A 22,070-nucleotide genomic window follows, 5' to 3' on the forward strand; every position below is an offset into this window, starting at 1 on the left:
GCTATAAAGCTCTGAGCATTACAAGCTAGTGGATCTTGAGTCAAGAAGTGAAAGCACAGCAGTTATAAACTGACTGAGCTTTGCAGGCATGCTTCTTCAAACAAAAATCTCAATAGGCTAAAATGAGTAGCTTATTGTTTCCTGAAATTGAAGGAACTGTCAGTTCAGTAAATGATCACTGAAACCTGTGGAGGGAAGGCTAGTAATAAGAGACAATGGGAGTGTGTCCCCATTAGGAGATTTCTTCAATATATGTTCCAGAAATCCCAAATTGCTAGCCAAGAAATGTACCCTGACACTGCAAGTTTATCTACTGAGGTCTAGTCAGGTTATCTAGACTCCCTCACTTTAGGAAGGTTAGCTCTTCCTCATCTAGCAGTAAAATTCAATTAAAAAAAAAAAAAAGACTGTGGGCCCATGATAAGTAACCAGGAGCCCTTGACAATGCCTGGACTTTGGCAAACTACCTAGTTTACATGGCCTCTTTATACTAAGATTCAACTATTTTTATTAAACACATATACACATATACAACATAAATAAAAACAATAAAATGATGAATCTAGAACAATAATAATTACAGCAATGGATTATCAGCCAATGAATGACTTAAAGGACATATTCATATATAATATAAAAAATGAAACAAGAAAGCTCAATAAATTTTCTGCTTATTCTGGCCTAAAGGATAAATTCATTCATTGCTCACCAATCCCTTCTCTACTACTGTAATGCTCAGTACAACCACACGTGTTAACTTATATAATCAGTCAGAAACAGTAAAGAATTCAGGCTTGGTCAATGAAGTCACTCAGAGAAGACTGAAATGATTGCCTACCATCAGGAAGTCCTCCATGTTCTACTCTGTTCCATCATCAACCTACTGCCAGAGGAAAGTGGAACCATGGAACCAGGGGACTACATTCCCACAGCCCCTTCCTCTGAGGTCCCAGCTTGTACACAGCAAGGGCTTTGCCTCTTATACTTGAGGGAGGGGAGGCCTGTGTTATTTGCACATTCTAGTCTTGGAAGTATTGGTTCTCTGGAACAGACTTCCCACCACATCTGAGGCTCAGCTGGGAACCTCACTCCACATGTGGTTCTGGGTATCCAGGTATTTACCTTGGACTTCTCCCATTACTCTATGGAAGTGTGCAGAGAAGACCACTGACCAAGACAACTCCATGGGGGACAGCAGTGTATTTGAGAGCAAATAGGCCACTGGGCTGTCTCTCGGGGAAGCAGAGAAACAGCAAACAACCAGGGAAGTCAGACATCTTTTGTAGGTAGTGAGGTGCTTGGGTAACTGTCCATGATGTACACTGGGCAGTTTGGCTCAGGATTGGTTGGTCTCCTGATAAACAGAGGGATTTTGCCCAGGTTAAGTGTGAGCTTGTCTTTCTAGAATATTGGGAGCTGCATGCCATTTTAGGAGTCTGTCAGGAACCACTATTTTTCTATTACTTTCTGTGCTGGATAGCTTTAGTGTCAACTTGACACACCTAGGTTGAAGGGGCCTCAGTTGGGGAATTGCCCCTATTGGAGTGACCTGTGGCCATGTCTGAGGGGCAGCTTCTTGATGAGTGATGTGGGAGAGCCCAGCCCACTGTGGGTGGTGCCACCCCTGGGCAGGTGGGCCTGTGTTGCTTAAGAAAGCAGGGTGAGCGGGGGCCAGGGGAGCAAGCCAGTAAGCAGTGTTCCTCCATGGCCTATGCTCCAGCTCCTGCCTCCAGGTTCCTGTCTTGAGTTCTTACCTTGGACTCCCTGATGAACTATCACCCAGGAGATGTAAGATAAGTAAATCTTTTCCTCCCCAAGTTGGTATTGGTTAGAGTATTTTGTCACAGCAATGGAGAAACAAACAAGGACACTCGTGTAGCCTCAGTGTACCTACCTTCCCCTATGCCCTAAATGATCTTCTAGAAAGAAAAACCACAATCTAGGAAGCTAAAAAAAAAAAAAAAGAAAGAAAAGAAAAAGAAAGTATTGTTATAACTAAACTGATACAATTCTCAAACTAAAAATACATATGTTAGATAAAAAGCGGCAGGGGTCGGGATCACCATGAAACAGAAACAAAGAGGACTCTGGCAAAGCAAGAGTTTAATTGGGTTTGGTGGGGCTGGTCCTCAACTCTGGTGTGAGGAAGAACCAGCAGTCTAATGGCTGCAGAGGATAGCTTGTAAAGGGACAGAATGTGGAAAAAGACTGTTTTGGGGGCTGCTTGCTCAGGGAGGGTATGGGGTCTGTACCTGGTGAAACTAATTGAGGAAAACATCTACTGTAAAACATGTTTTCTGCAATTACAGGGTTCCAAGAACTAATTGCAGCCAAAGCCTTGGGAAACCTGTTTGTCAGCCTGTGGAACATGCTCTGGTGATCACAATATATTGGTCATTAATTTCCCAGAGCTGCTTTTGGTAACTTGCCTGTGGCTGGGAGTTAGTTGACTCAGTTCCTCTTAGGGGCCTTATGGTTTCTGGGTCTGGGGTTGCCTGGATCTTAACCCTGTTAACATAATTATATCTTAAAATATAAAATCGAATTTCTATATGTCTACCATTATTTTTGAATCTTGGTTACTGACAAAACTGTATCACCAAACTTCAACAATAATGTGAAATTTGTCATTGTTCCTATATTGTGAGTTTTCCATTCACTCTCTTCCAACTTCTCCAAACTATACATAGTCTTTCAATGAATCATGTTACTTTTTAAAGAAAGGAATGCTAATAAAATATTTTTAATCAAAAAAAAGGAAAGAAAAAAATCCAGGATTTCCAGAATTCATTAAGAAAAGTTTATAGATTAATAGCCACATTAATAACAACAAAAATAATAATCAATTCTGAAGAGGAAAAATATGAAAAATCACATCCTATTTATTAGTTGATAATACATGTAATATTCTATCCTAGATGCCTACTTATCAAAAAGAAAAAGATATGAAGCACACCAAAGAAAATACATGTGGACTGTAGGTGGGGAAAAGGCAATCTGTGGCTACCCATACCAATAAATGCTAAGCAGTTACAGGAATTCTGGGGACTTCTCAGGTATTGGTGAATTTTCATACCTCACCTTGCTCAGGTTACCTGCCCCCTGTATAATCTAATAAAGAGGTGCTACATGGGATTGGGATGTAAAGGCCCAAGAGGCTTTTGGGCAGGCCAAGGTACTGGTTGGACAAGCTAAGCAGCTGTGTGCCCCAATACCTTGGTGTCCCTTCCTCTTGGAAGTCACCAGGAGCCCTGAAGGTTATGGATGGGGCTTGTGCCAACAACAACCAGAACAGAATCCCAATTGGGTTCTGGTCCCAATCATGGAAAGGGGTGGAGTCCCAGTACACAGCGCTAGAACAGCAATTGCTGGCTGTGTACAAAGCATTGCAACAGGTGGAATCCATTATGGGCCCCACCCCTATTACTGTAAAAACATATCTCATAAAAGGATGGGTGGAGGGGCTGTTAGCCAAGCCCCTGTCAGGGGTGGCCTAAAACCAAACGCTGCAAAGGTGGCATGCATATTTGCAACAGTGAGGGTTGGTGTCAGCAAGCCCGATCACAAATGCCATGCAAGCAGTACTAGGATCAGTGTCATTTCAAGGCACAAAGCCTCTCCCTCCACCTCTAATAATTGACCCTCCAGCAAGACCTGAGTGAGTGTTAGAAGGGGCTCCCCAATTTCAGCTGATGCCTGGTATACCGATGGCACTAGCAGGGGTGCCAGACAAGAATGGGTAGCAGTGGCAATACAAATGAACACTGACACTATATGGTTAGAGAGGGGAGAAGGAGAAAGCAGTCAGTGGGCTGAATTGAGATCTGTATGGATAGTAACAATGAGGGAGCCTTGGCCAGTTACAATTTGTATTGGCATTTGGGCTGTGTTCAAGGGCTTTACCTTGTGGATGGCTCAGTGGGAGAAAGAAAACTGGCAGGTGATCGGATGGCCACTCCGGGGACAACAAATGTGGAAGGACATACATAATTAAATGCAGGAGAAGCTAGTGCCCCTGGTAGTTTACCATGTGGCTGCCCCCACCTGGTGAGTCCCCCAGGAATCAGGAAGTTGATGCCCTCACCAAGGGGAGGGCTGTCTGCCCTCAGGTTCCCCTAGAAGCAGCTCACTGGATTCATATCAAGTTGGGCCACAGTGGAGCTGACACGGGATGGAGAATACCCAAAGCAGCTGGTATTCCGGTAAAATATACTGACATCCAACAGGCTGTCCAGGCCTGTGAGGCGTGTTCCTGGTTATGGCCCTGGAGAATGGCTGCCATGATGGGACATGTGCATAAGGTAGCTTCCCCAGTGAGAAACTGGCAAGTAGATTATATAGGGCCTCTGCCAGTCAGTGAGGGGTGTAAATATGTTCTCACTTGTATGGACATGGCCACAGATCATACACAGGCCTTTCCTTGCAAGAGAGCAATGGTCAAGGCTACTATTAAGAGGCTTACTGAACTCAGTGTCGTGTGTCGGTGCCCAAGGCAAACTGATAGCCACAGAGGCACTCATTTCACAGGTACAGATATGCAAGCTTGGGCTGAGGATAATCAGGTTCAATGGTATTTCCACCTTCCATACAATCCTACAGGAGCAGGATTAATTGAAAGAAAAAAACATGTTGCTAAAGGAACAGTTGAAAGGCTTAAGTCCAGAAGGAACCCTACAGGGGTAGAAAAAGGCCCTTCCAGAAGCCATAAGTTTGTTAAATGAAAATCACAGTACCAGGGGTGGGTTGCCTCCCTATGAGCAGTTGGAAAGGGACCCCAGAGGTCCCTGAAACTATAAAGGCGATTGCCACTAATGTTGGTTGCACACCTGAAGTGGACAGTGAGACCCTATTGCTGAAGACGCCACATGATATGAGCATGGGAGAGGGAGAAATCAAGCTTGGACTAAGCTGGAAACTCCCTGCCACTGAATGGGTGGCTTTCATGGTGCCAGAACACACTATGCAGATGGCTGGGGGAGAATTGCCCCTATTATCCTGTTCAACAAAGGACCCTACATGCTGCACTATCAACATGTGAAGCAAGATGTTCCTGCTGGTACAATAGCAGCTCTTCTAGTGTCTGTAAACCACCTAATTATCAATTGGACCTAATGCCCACTCCTAGGGATGAGACACACATCTGGTATTGTAGACCAGGCCAACCTTCCGTGGCAAGAGAGGTTATAGGCCCCAGTGGAGAAGCCACTGCAACTGTATTGTTAGATGGATGTGATGCACCTACTAAAGTACCATCCAAGCATTTCTGTTTATGCCCATGAGCTATTATTGCAGTTACTGTTTACATCTTATTACTTCTATTTGTGTGTTTATAGTAGGTAGAATGCCACTAAATCAAGCCACCAGCTCATGACAAGCAGAGGAGGTAGAGACTTGAAGAGTCCAGTGCCCTATTACAATGGAAGAAATGTCTCCCCACCCCCTCTGAGGCTCAGGGATATTTGTGGAAGGGGTGGGCAGAAAGTTTTGTGAGAGCCAGAGGAAGGGGTGGAGAGTCTGACCCAGAGGATGTTCCTCTGACCCTGTGATGACAAACCATCGACCCATCTCCTTCCCATGCTCTGCAAAGAAGCCACTCCCCTTCCCTCTTCCAGCCAACTCGTTGACCATAGCTGCTTGCAGGGCAGGGGCTAAGGGCATAAAACCTGGGAAAACCATGAGACTGGTCCCTCACCATTTTGTAAGGCTGTCTGGAACCACCTGATTGGATTTATGTCTGGGTGTGGGCTTTCGAACAGCCATGAATGGGGGCGGGGCGCTTGTCTGTAAGTAAACCCGCACCCCAAGCTCAGTTAGCAAGTCCAATAAACTTGAATGCTATGTGTACCTTCCAGCAGTGAATTTGACTTACACCTTCAAAGTTGAACTTAACAGAAATCTTAACTATTTTGGTATATTCAAAGAACTAAAAAGAACCAAACTATTGTTAAATGAAGTCAAGGGTACTGGTTTAGGAAAGGAGCCAACTCTTATCTGCCTTCTGGAATGAAATCTATTAGGAGAAAAGACCTGGAGACATGATTGACTTCAAGGTGGGAGAGCATTAGAAAGGGGTAGTGCAATATATCAAACAGCATAACAGGGCCTTGAAGAAAAAAGAGACTTTCTTTAAAACATGGAGACAGACTTCACCAAAAGAGATTGCTTAAAGTAAAAGTAAGTGAGATAACCTTCCTGTCAGGATGTCCTGGGAAGCCCAGACAAGAGGGACTTCAGAGAAAGCCCTGGAACAAAGGAAAATATCTGACTTTTACATCCTTCCAGGAAGTGGAGGGAAGTTTCACATCACATTGATTTAGTCTACTGAGTCTATGTGAAACGGAGCATGGAGGAGCCAGGTACTGCCTAGGAACATAAATTAGAAACTTTAAAAACTTTAAAAACTGAGGAACTGTTACATCTAGAACAAAGTCCAAAATACAATAAGGAAGACTTCAGAATTAAATAGAGAAATTGGCCATAGAGCAGCAAATGGCTGGAAACATCAATACCTACATTGAATTATGAATGGATTAACTACAGAGATGATGAACAAAGAAAGGGGCAATGGCAAACACCATACACTGAATAGATGTCATTATAGCATGCCTTTTAACAAATGTGGAAAATAAATTCCTTGCAAGTATATAAGAAGTGTTCTTTAAGATAAACCATATGCGAAGCCATGTAGCAATCCTCAATAAATTTAAAAGAATTGAAATTATAGGAGGATATTCTTTGACAACCAAAGGATGAGACTTAAAAATGAACAAATAAATAATAAAGTAAATAAATAAGGTAATTTGGAAAATTCAAAAATACATAGAAATGAAACACAATGGATCAAGTAATAAACCATAAAGACAGTTAAAATATACTTGACATGAGTTAAAACAAAAACATCTCAAATTAAAAACTAAGGAAATATAACTGAATCAGTGCTAAGAGGCAAATTTATAGCTGTACCCATATAAAAGTGAAAAAGGAGGGGCTGGAGTGATGGCTCAGCAATTAAACACACTGGCTGCTCTTGTAGATGACCTGGGTTTGGCTCCCAGCACTCACACAGAGGAATCCAAGGCCCTCTTTTGACCTCCACAGGCATTGCATAGCACAGGTGTACTTACATACATTCAGACAATACACTCATAAACATAAAATAAAAATAATAAATATATTTTTAAAGTAAAATATGAGCTTAAATCATAATATGCCAACCCTCCCCCCAAAAAAATCTAGAAAAATAAGGAACTTGAAACAAGATGAAGAAAAAAAAATACTGAAAATAGGTATCAATTAAATGCACAGTAGAAAAACAACAGAGAAAAATTAACACCAACAAGACTGGCTCTTTGAAAAACATACGCTCCACTGGTCTAATTTTAGCTTGAGTGACCACAAAAAAGAGAAAAGGTTAAAGTTATTTAAATCAGGACTGAGAGAGGTGAGACATAGACACTGAATTTATAAAACTAACAAGCCAAAAGATTCTGAAGCAAAGTTGTGCCTGATGATGAGCAGATCCGTTGGCCCTTTGAACATTTTTTCTTGCCTCCTGTCCTTTGCTGGGACCCAGAGTGTACTACAGTGCTGAGTGAGATGGTGAGAACAGAATGCCTACCTGAGTCTCAATCTTGAAGACAAAGAATTAACATTTAATTATATCGTAAATATGACGTATAAACTTATAATTTGCTGTAAATACTTAGCTACAAATACTATTAGTTATAGTTTTTTTCAAAATGCATTAAGGTAATTCTCTTCCTATTTTGATAAGAAATTAATTTTTATTAACCATAAAGGAGTGCTGAATTTTGTGATATCTGTATTCTCTATCTCTTGAGATAATCAAATTTTGAAAATTTTAATCTGTTAATATTGGAAATAATATTAATATTTTATTTTTAAAAACTGACCTTGTTGGGGCTAGAGAGATGGCTCAGTGGTTAAGAGCACTGACTGCTCTTGCAGAGGACCCTGGTTTGATTCCCAGCATCCACATGATGGCTATGAACCGTCCTTAACTCCAGTTCCAGGGTGATCCAAAGCCCTCTTCTGACCTCCGCAGCATTGCATGACACGGGTGCACTCACACACATGCAGACAACATACTCATACACATAAAATAAAATAAATAAATAAATAAAATATTTTTAAAAACTGACATTGTTTTCCTGAAATAATTCCCATTTTATAACTTTAAAATAGTTATTGTCCTAGAACATTTTCCTAGAACATTTGTTAATACTTTCATAAAGAATATTAATTTTTACTTTTTTCCATAGAATCCTTTTTTCTAGCTTGGTATTAAAGTTAAACTATTGTTGAGAAATATTTTCTATTCTGTTTGGAAAGCCTGTGTATGCTTTGCATAAGTCTGAAGTGTTCTGTAATGTAAATTCATCTGGGGTTCGAATTCTCTTATGAGAAAGTTTGTAATAAGAACATCAGTTACTACAAAGATGTCGGGGATGCTTCTGGAGAATGAGTTGGCTGTTTCCATCTTTCAAAGAAAATTTCAGGTTCATCTATTCTTTTAAATTTACTGATATAAAATTGATGCAGAACAGAAAGGCAGGGGAAATGGGGGTGGGGTATGAGAAAAGACAGTGCATCCTTTTATACAGGAATCTCATTGAAGCCTCTCATCCTCAGCAGAGGAAGAATTCCAGTTCAATTAATTATCTGAGGACCTTCTCTCTTCCCGGCCATGAACCCAGTTTTCTACAAATCTCACAAGAAATCTCATTTGCAGAAAAGAATACACACTAAGATTCTTTGTGAAATTCTAGTGGCTCTGGTTTTTAATTGATCATATGAGAAATTCATGTAATGTATTTTGATCACATTCAGACCACTGGCCCATCCTAAGCCCCACCTACCCCCCCCACAACTTCATGTCCTTGATTATTATTGTTTTTAGAGGCCTATGGAGTCTAATTTACACTCACTAAATGCCCTTGGATTTGAGTCCATACTCTGGAGACTGGTCAATCTACCCAGCATCATAACCTTAACCCACTCTCTCTATCCCACCAGCCATCAATTGCCAATAGTTCCTCAGCTACCATTGGGGCTTCTTGCCCCCCTCCCCCATCTATTGGGATTTTGTCTGGCATAAGCTTACACAGGTCTTGCATATGCTGTCATAAGAACTGTGGGTTCATATGTGCAGCTTCCCTCTTGTGTCTGGACAATACTGTTCCCTTCTATTCATCCACCACCTCTGTTTCTTACAATCTTTCCACCCCTTCTTCACAATGAACCCAGAACCTTGGAAGGAAAAGGTATGATAAAGGTTTTATTCTCTGTGAATTGACCAGTTTGGGTCTCTGTGTTAATAGCTATCTACTGGAAGATGAAACTTCTCTGGTGAAAGTTGAAAGATGTGGCAGATCTGGCTTTGGTAGGCTAAGGCTGAGATCCTAGTAGACAGCCTGAGAGGATGGGTTCTGACCTCCATAGGTATAATGGCTGGGATTTCATCAGACCAGATGGCCAGAGAGGGCTGGGTGCTGGCCACCCTCTGGCATAGGGTTGAGAATGTAGGGGACTGCCTGAGAGTGCCAGGATTCTGCCTCCCTGTGGTGAGCTTCCCCTAATTGCATCATACCCATTCCCCTACCTCGGATTTTTGAGGCCCCTCCCAAGGCCCCAGGGCAGACCTGGCTTTGGTAGGCTAAGGCTGAGATCCCTGCAGACAGACTGAGAGGGTAGGTTCCAACCTCCATCTGTGCAGCAGCTGTGATCTCAGCAGGCCACTGGAGAGTACCAAGTTCTGGCTTCCCTCAGGCAAAGGGACTGAGAACACATGGGACTGCCTGAGAGCACCAGATCCTACCTTCACGTGGTGGGGTCCAAACCTTAGAAAGAAGCCTAACTGTACCTGGCTAGAACCTGACTTGGGCTTCTGTGGGTGCTCCTGAATAGCTGGTCTAAAGCCATCAGTTCCTTCCAAAACAAAACCCGAGAGAACCTGAAATCAAACAGCTTTACATAACAAATAAGGAAAGGACCTAGGCGTTCTGATAATACAACAGAAGCATACTTCAACTTAATTCTCATATCAGAATCATAAACAACAAAGGAAATTCACATGGCAAAACCACAATGAAAGAACAATAAAATGGAAAGCCAAAACACTATGGCCCCACCAAACTTTATCAGTCCTGTAGAAGAGTTTTACAGGGAGAACCCCCTAGAGATAACCCAGGACACTGAATTTAAAATAACAACCATAAACATGATCAAGAAATTCAACGAATTTAAAGAACACATGAACAAAGAACTAAACGAAGTTAGGGATAAACTTCTGAATGAATTCACAAAAGAGAAATATTGAAGAAAACTCAGGGAGAAATGAAGTAGGAAGTGCAAAACTCAATAAGCCAACTTGAAACAACAGGGGAAAGCCTCACTGCTAGAATGAATGAAATGGGAAACAGAATATCAATACTGGAGGATAAAGTAGAAGAATTGGACCACTTAAGAAAGATTATGGAAAATTAAAAAAAAAAAAAACCACACAGGAATGGAATATGCAAGAGATGTGGGACACCATGAAAAGACAAAATCTACATATCATAGGAATAGAGGAAGGTTAATTGTATTGACCGGATCTTAAACAGGATTGTAGAAGGGAATTTCCTGAAATTAAGGAAAGACATCCCCATACAAATACAGGAAACACATAGAACACCAAATAGGATCAGAAAAGAAACTCCCCACGACATATCATAGTAAAAACATTAAGTATACAGAACAAAGAGACAATACTGAAAGCAGCAAAAGTAAAACAAGTCACATACAAAGAAAGCCCATTGGTATTACAGCTAACTTATCAATGCAAGCTATGAAAGCCAGAAGAGACTGGATCAAGGTATTTCCAGTTCTACATGAAAATAGATGCCATCCCAGAATACCTTACCCAGCAAAAATGTCTGTTATACTTGAGGAGGAAAGAAAAATCTTTCATGACATGAATAGCCTGAAAGAATACATGTCCACAAAACTAGTCCTTCAAAGAATCCTTGAAGCAATACAGAGAATAGAGAAACAACTATACCCCAGGGGAAAAAAAGAAAATAAATAAAGGTATAATTGAGGAAACACAGAATTAGACAGAGAACACAAACAGCAATCAGAATGATGGCAATCAATACATATATTTCAATAATAACTTTAAATATCAATGGACTGGACTCTACAGTCAAAAGACACAGGGTAGCCAGGCGTGGAGGCACACACCTTTAATCCCAGCACTTGGGAGGCAGAAGCAGGTGGATCTCTGTGAGTTCAAGACCAGCCTGGTCTACATAGTGAGTTCCAGGACAGCTGGGGCTACAGAGAGACCCTGTCTCAAAAAAGACCAAAAAAGACACAGGCTAAGTGAATGGATAAAGAAACAAAATCTATCTCATTGCTGTCTGTAAGAAACTCATCTCACCTTCAAGGACAGACATTACCTTAAGGTAAAAGGATGGAAAAGAATATTCCAAACAAATGGCAGTAAGAAACAAGGACGGGTTGCAATTCTAATATCTGATAAAATAGACATTACAGTAAAACTAATCAGAAGAGATAAGGAGGGTCACTTCATTCTGATCAAAGGAAGAATTAACTAAGAAGTTATTATAATCCTTAACATATATGTACCAAATTCTGGTGCACCCAAATTCATAAAAACAACACTGCAGGACTTTCAAACACAGATTAACCCCAGCTCAGTAATAGTAGGGGACATCAATACCCCACTGTCTCCATTAGACAGGCCATCTGGACAAAGAATAAACAGAGAGATGTCTGAATTAATTGACACCATACATCAAATGGACCTAACAGACATCTTTCAAATATTTCACCCAAGCACCAAAGAATACACATTCTACTCAGTACCCCATAGAACTTCTTTAAAAATTGGCCACATAATGGGACACAAAACAAACCTCAACAAATACAAAAAATTTGAAATAATTCCATGCATTCTATTGGACCACAATGCAATAAAGCTCAAAATCGACACTGGACAAAGCCCTAGTCACTACAGGAACTCATAGCGAACAAACAGCACACTCGTAAACAATGAGCGGGTCAAAGGAGAAACTGAGAAAGAAAAAAAAGAATTCCTGGAATTCAATGAAAAGGACAATTCAACACAACACAACCTCTGGGACACTTTAAAAACAGTCCTAAGAGGAAGTTTATAGCTCTAAGTGCCTACATTAAAAAGTTAGAAAGAGCCCAAATAGATGATCTAATACTGCAACTCAAGATGCTGGAAAAGCAAGAACAAATGGAGCCAAAATGCAGCAGAAGAGAAGAAATAACAAAAATCAGGGCAGAAATTAATGAAATAGAAATAAAGAAAACAATACAAAGAATCAGTGAATCTAAGAGATGGTTCTTTGAAAAGCTAAACAAGAGAGACAGACCCTTAGCCCACTTAACCAAAAGAAAGCAAGCAAATCCAAATCAACAAAATCATAGATGAAAGGGGAAACATCACAACAGACACCCAAAGAACCACACAGTTATAAGGGATTATTTAAAAAACCCATGTGCCACTAAATTTGAAAATCTAAAAGAAATGGATGGATATCTAAAATCAAGGGAACCACCAAAGTTAAACCAAGACGAGATCAACAGTTTAAACAGACCCATTACATATGAGGAAATCAAAACAGTAATACAAAGCCTCCCAACTAAAAAAAGCCCAGGCCCAGATAGATTTACAGAAGAATTCTACCAGACATTTAAAGAAGACCTCCTACAAATACTACTTAAATTATTCATAATGATAGAAACAGAGGGAGAACTCCCAAACCTTCTATGAATCCAGCATCACTCTAAAACCAAACCAGGTAAAGACACAAACCAACAAAGAAAACTATAGACCCATACCCTTAAAGAACATAAGTGCAAAATTTTTCAACAAATTACTTGCAAAATGCATACAGATGTACATCAAAAAGATCAGCAATGAGGATCAAGTAGGCTTTATTCCAGAGATACAGGGGTGGTTCAATATATGCAAGTCAATAAATGTCATCAATCATATAAATGGACTCAAAGACAAAAACCACATTATCATCTCAATAGATGCAGAAAAGTCTTTTGACAAAATTCAGCATGCATTTATGTTCGTGATAAATAGAATTGAACTGAAGGGAACATACCTTAACATAATTAAAGCTATGTTGAACAAACCCACAGCCAACATCATTCTAAATGGAGAAAAACTGGATGCATTCCCATTAAAATCAGCAACCAGACAAGGATGTCCACTATCTCCACTCCTTTTCAACATAGTGCTTGAAACTCTTGCTAGATCAATAAGATAGGAGAAAGAAATTAAAGGAGTACTAATTGGAAAAGAGGCCTAACTAGCACTTTTTGCAGATGATATGATACTATACCTAAGAGATTCCAAAAGTTCCACCAGAAAACTCCTAGAACTTAATCAATCTAGAAAAGTCAGTAGCCTTTCTATACACCAATAACAAGCAATTGGAGAAAGAATAGAGGGAAATGCTCTCATTCACAATTACAACAACAACAACAAAATATCTTGGAATAAATCTGACCAAAGATACCATAGATCTTTACAATGAAAAATTTAAATTGCTGAAGAGATATAATAAGGCACCAGGAGATGGACCTCCCATGCTCATGGATTAGAAGAATTAATATTGTGAAAATGACCATCCTACCAAAAGCAATACATAAATTCAATGAAATCCCAATCAAAATCCCCATGACATACTTCACAAAATTAGAAAAAAAAATCCTTAAATTTGTATGGAAGCACAAAAGAGCACCATGGAGCCAAAACAACCATGTGCACAAAGAGCAAAGCTGGGGGGATTACTATACCAGATCTCAAAGAATGCTACAGAGCTATAATCATTAAAACAGCATGGTACTGGCACAAAAATAGACATGTAGATCGATAAAACATCATTGAAGACCCAAACCCGAGAAGATACAATTTCAGCCACCTCATATTTGACAAAGGTGCCAACAACAAACAATGGAGGAAAGACAGCATCTTCAACAAACGGTGCTGGAAAAACTGGATCTCCACTTGTAGAAGAATGAAACTAGATCCTTATCTTTCACGTTGCACAAAAGTCAATTCAAAATGGATGAAAGCCCTCAATGTGAATTTGGAATCCCTGAAACAATTAGAAGGAAATATTGGCAGTAACTTACAACATATAGGTGTAGGAAAGGATTTTCTAAATCAAACAAAAGTTGCTGAGGAATTAACGTCAGCAATCAACAAGTGGGACCTCATTAAACTTAAAAGCTTCTGTACAGCAAAAGAAACAATAATAAAAGTGAAGAGAAAACCCACAGAATGGGAAAAAATCTTCACCAGTGACACATCTCACAGAGGTTTAACATCCAGAATATACAAAGAACTCAAAAAATAAAGAATTGAGAAACCAAATGACCCAACAAAAAGACAGGCTAAAGATGTAAATGGAGAGTTCTCAAAGGAAGAAATAAAGATGGCTATGAAACATCTCAAAAAATGCTCAACATCATTAGTAATTTGGGAAATGCAAATTAAAACCACTCTACAGTATCACCTTTCCCCAATCAGACTGGCTACTATCAAGAGAACAAATGATACCAAATGCTGGCAAGGATGTGGAAAAGGGGAACGCTCATTCTCTGCTGGTGGGATTGCAAACTGGTGCAACTCCTATGGAAAACAGTGTGGAGAACTCTTAAAATAACTAAAAATGAACCTACCATATGACCCAGTTATACCACTCCTTGGCATATACCTGAAGGACTCATCCTATTATAGACACACTTGTACAACCATGTTTGTTGCTTCTCTTTTCACAATAGCTAAGAGATGGAAGCAACCTGAGTGCCCCTGAACTTACCAGTAGTTAACAAAAATGTTATATTTACACAAGGGAGTTCTAGTCAGCAGTAAAGAAAGATGAAATAATGAAATTTTCAGGTAAATGGATGGATCTAGAAACTAGATACTAAGTGGAGTAACACAGACTCAGAAAAACATACAACGTATGTTCTCCTTCATGTGTGGATCCTAGCACCAAATACTTTTAAATTCCATGCCTTTTGTTTTTTTTTTTAATGCAGACCAGGCTGGCCTTGAACTCACAGAGATCCACCTGCCTCTGCCTCCTGAGTGCTGGGATTAAAACGTGTGCCACTATGTCCTTTTAATAAGATGATGCTGTACAGCCATCTCTTCTGCATGAAATAACTACCATCATCACTACTTCAGCTGTGGCTTATCACTAAACATCAACACAATTGGGCTTGTTGATGGTTGTGCTCATTCGTTAAAGGAGGGCCCAGCAGGGTCATTGGACCCTTACTGGAGTATACAGCCACTCTTCCCAGACAACTCTATGTAATTTGGTCCTAATCACACATGGTCACCTGGATTTAGGGAGGGCTAAATTATACAATCTGGGGAAGGCTAGGAAGAGAAGGCATGACTCATGCTGGGTAAAGGCTTCCCAGTGTGCATACCCTCAGGTCATGCATACAGCTCAGCAACCCCTCAGTTATCTCAAAGCCTTTGAGAGGGAGCCCACAGTGATTCTAGCCACTCCAACAGCTATCAAAATACATGAAAGCAAATCCCTGAATCCGTCACTCTGGAGTCCAGCCTTGGCAGACAAAAAAAAAAGAAAGAAAAATGAGGCACCCAATAGAGGGATGCTTTTGGAAGTCCTTGTCAAGAAATTCCAATGGACTCTCATTAACATTTGAAATTTTCCCTGTTCTGACTTTTTTCTAGTTCCACATCTAGAACTTGTAATGCTAATTACTCTTGCCTTTACTTCTCCTTCACATCTCCTATTCACCAGTCAAGGACTTTCTTTTCCCCCTACAGATAAGAGTTATGCAATTTGGGAGTCTTAGATAGACCCACTAAAGGGGTACTCCAATTGCCTCACCCTGCATCCCTGTTCAGCATGGAAGAAGCCAGAGCAGTCTGTGACCCAGTCCCTTATCCGAAAGTGGGGTAACCTCTTCAGAGGATGGTGTAATAAGAACCAGAGGTAGGAATTGGTTAGGCAGTTAATGTAAAAAGATCCCAAAGAAAAGTAGCCAGTTTCTTGGCAAAAACTCACAATATCCTTGGGCCTCTTAGCAACAAACTCCATTCCAAAGGCCCCCCCAAAAAGTATTTGGGATCTTTTATCTCATCCTGAAAAGATTTTAGGGTTACCTCTTTAGTGGAGTCAATGTTAGAGTAGCCAAAAGCCCCATAAAAATAAATAAAAGAAGAAGGAAAGAGTATATGAAGTTGTCAGGAGATATAGCAGGAGTTGCAGGGGAGGGAGTGGGCATCGATTTGATCAAAACATCTTATATGCATCTACAAAATTCTCAATAAATTATTAAAAAAAGAGTTGAATGACGCGTTAATCTATAGGTATAACAATAAGTCAATAGGGCTCAGTTTAATACTATACCCATTTAGCAGAATAATACTAGTAGGTTCTACCCTGTAGCCTGAGATTTGTCTAGTAACAGGTTTTTGTTGTAATAACAGCACCTGATGTGAGTGAGTTCTGTCTCTTTAAACAATCCCTAAGTCCAATGAGAAAATGGTTGGTACTCTCATAATATTCATGTCACTACTGTACCAGTGGATATGGTATTCCAGGCCAGTCATTATTGTGTGTCACAGGGTCCACAGCTCAATAAGGCTGGTAATTATCTTTCTCTTCCAGTAGCATGCATAGTATCTTCCAGCACTATGAAAACTAACTCATAGAGATCAAACTTTGAGGTTGGTACTTGATTGCTTTCTCCTTGTTTGTTCTACAACTCAAGTATATGGTTTCTTCAGCAATGGGGTATTAACACCAGCTTCTGGTGGATCACTAATACCAAAGACAGTAGCCAGTATTGTTTTAAAATACATGGGATTCTCTTGGTCAACAACCACAAAAGAGAGAATCCATTCCTGGCATTGGGCTTCAAGCTGTGGTATCTGATAGGACCATTGAATTTCATTGTAGTTAAGTCCATTTAAAGTCTTTATATATTGTATGTGTGTACATTTTAAGAAGCTTCTATTGTAATATATTTGCATATAACTTTTTCTAAACTCCTTTACTATTAGTTATCCTTCCCTGTAGACCCCCCTCTGTCCTTCCTTCCCACTCCACACCCCATTCAACCTTTCCTATTCCATTATAACCAGATGCATCTTAATATGACTGCATTCCATCTCCCCTCCCATGAAGGACCCCCATGATCTTATACTTGTTACCTGTCCCTTATGGATTTTTTAACTGAAGCACACATATCTAAATATTTAAAGCTCGCATCCACTTATAAAAGAAATCATGCAGTGTTTGTCTTTCTGGGTCTGTGTTTCCTCACTCATGATGATTGTTTCCAGTTCCATCCATTTAGCTGCCAATTTCATAGTTTCGTTTTTCTTAATACCTGAATAATATTTCATTATGTAAATGTATAAGACTTTCATTGTCCATTCATCAGTTGATGGACATCAAGATTGTTTGCATTTCCTGGCAATTGTAATTAGGGCAACAATGAACATGGATGAGCAGATATCTCTGTACTAGGATACAGAGTCATTTCGGTATAAATCCAGGAGTGATGTACTGGATTCAGTGTTAGATCTATTTCTAGCATTTTGAGGATCTACACTCATTTCCATAGTGGCTGCACCAGTTTTCACTCCCAGTAATAAGTTTTTCCCTTTCCCCATATCTTTATCAGCATTTGTCATTATTTGTTTTTTGGATCTTAGCCATTCTGAATAGGGTAAGAGGAAAACTCAAAGCAGTTTAATTTGTATTTCCCTGACAACTAAAAATATGGAACATTTAAAAAGTATTTTCAGCCATTTTCACTTCATCTTTTGAGAACTCTTTGTTTAGATTCTTGCCCCAGTTTTTAATTGGGTTATTCATATTTTTGAAGTTTAGTTTTTTGAGATTCTTATATGTTCTAGATTTTAACTCTCTGTCAGATGTATGTGGTAAAAAAAAAACTTTCTCCATTCTGTAGGCTGCCTTTTAATTCCAGTGATGGTGCCCTTTGCTGTACAGCATCTTCTTACTTTTGTCAGGCGTTGGTCTTAATGCCTGCACTATCACAGTCCTATTCAGAAAGTCTTTTACTGTGCCTAGAAGTTCTAGTGTATTCCTTGCTTTCTCCTCTCTCAGATTCAGGGTATCAAGTCTTATGTTAAGATCCTTGATCCACTGGAGTTCATTTTCATATAGGGAGAGAGACAGGGATCTACTTTCATTCTTCTTCTATCTGTCTAGTTTGAACAGCACCACTTGTTTTCTCCAAAGTGTTTTTTGGCTCCTTTGTCAAAAATCAGGTTGCTGTAAGTGTGTGGACTTAAATCTGGGTCCTCAATTCCATTTGATTGATCAGTATGCTTTTTACCCCAGTATCATGCTGCTTTTTATCACGAGAGCTCTAAAGTATAATTTGAAATCAGGGAGGTGATACCTCCATTTCTTCTTATATTGTTCAGGATTGTTTTGGATATCCTGAGGTTTTATGTGTGTGTGTTTCTATATGAAATTTGAGATTTTTTTTGCTATCTGTGAACAGTTATGTTGGAATTTTAGTGGGGATTTTGATGAATCTATAGTTTGCTTTGTTAGAATGGAAAATTTCACAATGGTAATCCTACCAATCCATTTATGAACATGGGAGATCATTCCATCTTCTGGTGTGTTCTTTCATTTCTTTCTTCAATGTCTTAAGGTTTTCATTATGCAACTTTCTTGGTTAGATGTATTCCAAGATATTTTTAGAAGGCATCATGAATGGAGTGGTTTCTCTTTTAGTATGTTTCTTCTTCATACATAGGAAGGCTATTGATTTTTAGCTGTTAATTTTTTATGTTGAATTGCTCATTGTGATTTTTAGCTCCTGGTTTTTTGTCTTGAAGGGTCTTTTATGTAGAAAATCATATTATCTGCAAATAATGATACTTTGACTTCTTCCTTGGGAAAATCTGTACCCCTTTATTCCTTCACTTGTCCTATTGCTCTAGCTAAACGTTCATGCACCATATTAATTAGGAAAGGACAAAATGGTCATCTTTGTCTCATTCCTGAAACAAGTATTTCCTGAGTGGAAACACTTTGAAGTTTTCTCTTTTTAATGTGATGCTGTTTGTGGGTTAGTTTTATATTGCTTTTATTAGACTTTTATTAGACTACATGCATTTAAGTAAATGATCATATAGTTTTGGTCCTTGAGTCTGTTTATATGGTAGATTGCATTTATTGATTTCTCTGTGTTGAACCATCCCTGAACTTCTGGTATGAAACTGACTTAATCATACTGGACATTGTTTTTGATGTTCTCTTATCATTGGTTTGCAAATACTTTATTGAGAATTTTTGTGTCTGCTTATGAGAGAGATTGGACAATAACTTTTCTTTTTGATTTTTGATTTTGTTATCAGGGCAATACTGGTTTCATACCAAGAATTTGAAAGAGTTTCTTTCTTTTCTATTTTATAGAATAATTTAGTAGTATTAGTATTAATCATTCTTTGAGGGTCTCATAGAGTTATCAGCTGAATCCATCTGGTCCTAAGCTTTTGTATAGTTGGGAGACTTCTAATTATTTCTTCTATCTCATTGGCTACTATGGATCTATTTAAATTGTTTGCCTCATTTTGTTCTAATTTTGATAGGTCATATATATGTAGAAAATTGTCCATTTCCTTTAGCTTTTCCACTTTAGTGCAAAGTTTTTAAAATTCTATATACTGTTTTTATTTTATGTGTATGGGTGTTTTGCCTGAATGTATACAAGTGCACCATATGTGGTGCAGAGGCCAGAAGAGAGTGTCAGATGCCCTGGAACTGGAATTATGGATAGTTGTTAGCTACCATGTGGGCACTGAGAATAGGAATTGGGTCTTCTGGAAGAATGCCAAGTATTCTCAATCCCTGAGCCATCTTTCCAAGCCCCCGGAGTGTAAGATTTTTAAGTATGTTCTTAGTATTATCTGAATTTCTTCAATATCTGTTGCAATGTTTCTCTTTTCATCTCTCATCTCATTAATTTAGTTCTCTTTCTCTTTGTTAATTTGGCTAAAGTTTTTCAGTTCTGTTAGTTTTTTAAAACAACCAACTCTCCATTTCAGTGATTCTTTATATTATTTTGTTGCTGTACTTTGGTTCTATTTCATTAATTTCAGCCTTGATTTTGATGATAACTTCCCACCTACTCTCTTGGAGTATTGTTTATTCTTGTTTTTTCAAGGCCTTCAGATGCATAGCTGTTAATATGAAACAGTCTCTGTTTTTTGTTTAATCTTTTACTGTTGTAAATTTTCCTCTTAGGTCTGCCTTCATTGTGGAGGTTTTGGTAAGTTGTGTTTTCATTGTGGAGGTTTTGGTAAGTTGTGTTTTCATTGTGGAGATTTTGATAAGTTGTGTTTTTAATTTTGCTCAGTTCTAGAAATTTTTGATTTCCTTTATCCCTCCCTTGAAGGACTTTTCATTCAGTAGTATGTTGTTTAGTTTTCGTGAGTCTATGTACTTTTCCCCAATTCAATTGTTGCTGATACACAGCTTTATTTCTTTGTAGTCAGAATTCATTGTGTTAATTCAGTTTTCCAATTTCTTTAGACTGGTTTTGTGACCTGATATGTGGTCAATTTTGGAGAAACTTCCATTGTCTTCTAAGAAAAAAGTATGTTCTTTTGTGTTTGGGTGAGATGTCTGTTAGGTTCATTTTCTTTATTATGTCGTTTAACTCCAGTGTTTTTCTATTTAGTTTTTTTGTGTGAGGATGATGTGTCTTTTGGTGGAAGTGGGTATTGAAGCCACTCACGATAACTGTGTTGGAGTCAATCTGTGCTTTTAGGTCTAGTAGTGTTTCAGTTACCAAATTAGGTGTCTGTGTTTGGTGCATATATATTTGGCATTGTTATATCCTCTTGGTGAATTTTGCCCTTAGTAAGTACAAAATGTCCTTCACTGTCTCTTCTGAATAGTTTTAGTTTGAAGTCTATTTTTCTGATATTGAAATAGATACATGTGCTTGTTTCTGACTCCATGTGCTAGGAACACCTTTTTCTGTCCTTTTACTCTCAGGCAGTGACAAGAATTGATGGTGAAATGTGTTTATTGGAGACAGCAAAAATAAAGCTCTTGTTTTCTAATCCAATCTCTTAGTTTGTGTTTTTTTATTCAGGAACGGAGATGATTAATATTGAGAGTTATTATTGACTATTGTTTAATAGTTCCTGTTATGCTGTTGTTGTAGTATTTCCTTAGACCTCTTTTTGTTAACTGTTCTGGAATTGTTTACTATTCCTTGTGCCCTCTTGAGTGGGTATAATCTTCTCTTCAGATGGAAGTATTCCTTTGAGCAACTCCTATAGAGATGACTTTGTGCACATAAATTCCTGACATCATTTTCACAATGGAAAGGTTTTATTTTTCCTTCAATTACAATTGATAGTTTTTCTGGATATAGTCGTCTAAGCTGGCATGTGTTCTTTTATAATGTGTAAGACCCTGGTCCAAGGTCTTCTGGTTTTTACAGACTCCATTGAAAACTCAACAGCCAGTCTGATGAGCCTACCATTATATGTTACTTTACCTTTCTCTCACACATCTTTCAATATCTTTTCATTGCTCTGTGCATCTAGTGCTTTAATTATATGATGAGGGAGTTTCTTTTCTGGTCCTGTCAATGCTCTGTTCTGCATGAATATTCTTCCACCTTGATAGATATCTCTTTCCTTAGATTTTCTTCTATGATTTTTATTGAAAATATTTTGTCCTTTGACCTGGGCACTGTCTTCTTCTTCTATACTATACTGATGATTTATAAGTTTGATCTTGTTATAATGTCGCATCAGTACTGAATGTTTTGTTTCTCTTTTATTTTTGTATTTAACATTTTCTTTGACTGAATGATCTGTTTCCCCTATCTTGTCTTCAAGATCTGATATTATTGCTTCCACTTAATCCAATGCATTGGTAAGGCTTCTGAAATTTTTGCTTCACTTCTTGAGTTTTTGCGTTTCACTCAGTTTGGCT

The sequence above is a fragment of the Nannospalax galili genome, unplaced genomic scaffold (genome assembly GCF_000622305.1).
Source record: "Nannospalax galili isolate Female #2095 unplaced genomic scaffold, S.galili_v1.0 scaffold323, whole genome shotgun sequence".
Lineage (NCBI taxonomy): Eukaryota > Metazoa > Chordata > Mammalia > Rodentia > Spalacidae > Nannospalax > Nannospalax galili.